The 3,532-nt window shown below is 39.5% G+C and overlaps 1 pseudogene; it reads left to right on the top strand.

The window, feature by feature from the left end:
• Positions 1-311: 311 nt before the first annotated feature.
• Positions 312-956, top strand: LOC100593628 (annotated as a pseudogene).
• The last annotated feature ends 2,576 nt before the right edge of the window (positions 957-3,532 follow it).

The following is a 3,532-nucleotide window of genomic DNA, read 5'->3' as shown; positions in this document are numbered from 1 at the left end:
GATCCTTGAAAACCGATTTCATCTACTTTACAATAATGTTTGAAATGAGTTCCAGGGGTTCTTTCAAATGTTCTTTCAGAAGAATATTTCTATTCTTTTAAAATATAAATTATGTATTTCAAAAATAACCATATAGTGGCATTACTGTTCTGCCTTATCATATGTATATGACATATATCTATATCATACATACGAGGTAGAGATATATTTTAGACATGATATAGATTTATGATATATATCAATATCTAGATGATATAGTTATATATACACAAGTGTATCCTGATTTAAAAAACGATACCTCGGGCAGTGCGCCTGCGCCGCGTCAGCGGGCGGAACGTCGCGGTCTCTCGGCGCCTCTGCGCGCGGGAAGATGGCGGAACAGGCTACCAAATCCGTGCTGTTTGTGTGTCTGGGTAACATTTGTCGATCACCTATTGCAGAAGCAGTTTTCAGGAAACTTGTAACCGATCAAAACATCTCAGAGAATTGGAGGGTAGACAGCGCGGCAACTTCCGGGTATGAGATAGGGAACCCCCCGACTACTGAGGGCAGAGCTGCATGAAGAGGCACAGCATTCCCATGAGCCACGTTGCCCAGCAGGTTACCAAAGAAGATTTTGCCACATTTGATTATATACTATGTATGGATGAAAGCAATCTGAGAGATTTGAATAGAAAAAGTAATCAAGTTAAAACCTGCAAAGCTAAAATTGAACTACTTGGGAGCTATGACCCACAAAAACAACTTACTATTGAAGATCCCTATAACGGGAATGACTCTGACTTTGAGACGGTGTACCAGCAGTGTGTCAGGTGCTGCAGAGCGTTCTTGGAGAAGGCCCACTGAGGCAGGTTCGTGCCCTGCTGCGGCCAGCCTGACTAGACCCCACCCTGAGGTCCTGCATTTCTAAGTCAGTGTGTAATCACATTCCAGAGCCCAAAGTCCCAGCTCTTTGTTCAGTTGACTTTTACCTTAAAAAGTAATTGTAGATGGAAATCAGTTGTGTTTGGCAGAAGAATCAATAAAAATCTTTGATTCAGACAAAAAAAAAAAAGATACCTCAAACAGTGGTATTAATTTACCAACAGTGCAGCACATTTGGTTTTTTGTTTTTGTTTTGAGACGGAGTTTCACTCTTGTTGCCCAGGCTGGAGTGCAATGGTGCGATCTTGGCTCAATGCAACCTCTGCCTCCCAGGTTCAAGCGATTCTCCCGCCTCAGCCTCCTGAGTATCTGGGATTACAGGTATTCGCCACCATGCCCGGCTAATTTATTTGTAGTAGAGACAGGGTTTCTCCATGTTCGTCAGGCTAATCTCGAACTCCCAACCTCAGGTGATCTATCCGCCTTGGTCTCCCAAAGTGCTGGGATTACAGGCATGAGCCACGGCGCCCAGCCAGCACATTTGGTTTTTAAAGAACAGTAATGGTCATGATCCTGTAGAGGAAGAATATCAGCTTTTAAACTTCCTCTAGCATAAACTTAAACCTAATAATCTACTTACGAGACTATAATAGTGTAGTGTTTTCAAATTAGGTGGAAGGTCTGTGGAAACTTTCAGTAATGCATCTCACTGATACTAAAATTATATTACCTATTATGAAATAGCCATACATAGAAGAGCTATAGAGGACACAGTTAATGGAACTGTATTTCTACATGTTGCACATATGTAGAACATTCACCCCCTTGGAACCCTGGACAACACATGTATCTAAAAATACTTCTAGTTAGAAAGAGAAAAAGAAAAAAGAAAACATATGAAATAGGATCTGTTCCATATATAATTAGTGCATTTACATAATTGAGTCATCCAGTCCCAAAATTTCATTTCTCCTTAAAACTCATTTCCAGAGGAAAAAAAAAAAAGCCTCTAGGGGAATATATAAATAGGACTTCTTCCTGGGACTTCTTCCTTTTACTAAAGAGAAGGTATTTGTTTCTGTAATTGCTTTACTAGATCCAGAAAATGTTTCTTGTCTTGGTGAGTAATTTGAGTACAGTTAAAACTTAGAGATATTTAAAAATCCATTAATTAGATCTGGGCTTTTATACTCTTGGTCTTTAGACTAAAAAAAAATATATCCAGTTCTAATTTTTTTCTTGGGTTGCTCCTTAGTGCTTAACAAGACTTGTGATACAGTTTTTCAAACAGTTTGGGGATAGAAAACAGCATAAGATGTAGAACTCTGTGGCTCATTTTCACTGTATGGTGGAAAGCACACAGAACTAAAGTTAAAAAGCAGAAGTTCTCTTATGCTGATTTTGTTCCTTACCAAATGTATGGCTGTGAGCATTTCATTCAACTGCTTTAGGCCTTAGGTTGTTTACTTGTTAATTTATAAGGACAGCCAGTGACCCCTTTTAGTACAAGATTTTATGAGTCTGTTGCTTTGTGTTATTTGCAGAACCAACACTATTTGTGTGAAAAATCGTTTCATGAAGACTATGCTCCTAGGTAGAGAAGAAGGTAAGTCTGATGCAGCCCTATCTGTTAGGATTTTGAGAAATAAAAGAGAAAATCTCCTAGATGTATTTAGGCGACAGATTCCTACTAATTTACAAGTAGGCTTAGAATATCTCCCTTGGGAACCCTTTACTCTAACCCCCTCCCCAGAAAAGCACTTTAGTACCTGACACCTAACAGAAAGTCAAGTTGATTAATCAATTTGGCCTTCAGTGATGCACCTGCTCACACTTGGAGCGGTACTACAAAGAAGGAGGAGCAGTGGTTAAGAACATGAGCTCTGGAGCCTGCCTTTCCAGGTTTGTAATCCCAATTCTGCCACTTACTAATGGAAGCGTCGCATCATGGAAAACTTACTTAACTTCTGTTTCCTCATCTGTATGTTAAGGGACAATTCTTCATGGCACCCCCACACATCTAGTGACAGATTTTGTCTTGGCAACTTTTCAAGGATATTTAGAAAGCAAACAGTCTTGCAAAATAGTGACAGGGTCTCCCTGTGGGTCATAAGGCAGATTTGTTTCCTGATTAGAACAATATAGATTAATGACTCCCTCCCTCCCAAACCTTTGGGCAGGTTTGATTGCAGTCACAAAAGTCATTGTGGTTTTTGCCATTACTTTTGATGGCAAAAACTGCAATAACTTTTGCACCAACCTAGTAAGACAGCTTTTACTGAGCTTAGTGCTGCTTATTTTTTATCCAAACCCACACTGTACAGCGTTTGCCTGGCCCCTACCTAACCATCTCCCTCATGGGACTTGGGTTGGGGACAGCAAGTGAAACTGAGGTGAACCTGAAGTTCTTGCAGCTGCCACACCATAGTAATGAAGTTTTCTGTCTCTGACCCTTCACATTTGTGTTTTCTGTCAGCATCTATGAAACTGGGCAGGCTAACTAGAAAGCAAGGTAAAATCTCCAATGCTTCACAGTTCCTGACACTGCAAAAGAAAATAAAACAATAACTATCTCATCAAATTGTTACAAAGATTATATTACTAACATTTCTAAAAAACTCATAAAGGTAGCTTGTATATCATATAAATATTTGCTATATAAAACAAA

Source organism: Nomascus leucogenys, chromosome 5 (assembly GCF_006542625.1).
Source record: "Nomascus leucogenys isolate Asia chromosome 5, Asia_NLE_v1, whole genome shotgun sequence".
In the NCBI taxonomy this organism is placed as follows: domain Eukaryota; kingdom Metazoa; phylum Chordata; class Mammalia; order Primates; family Hylobatidae; genus Nomascus; species Nomascus leucogenys.
Note: the sequence above shows the minus strand (reverse complement) of the source record. Positions and strands in the feature narration are given on the sequence as shown.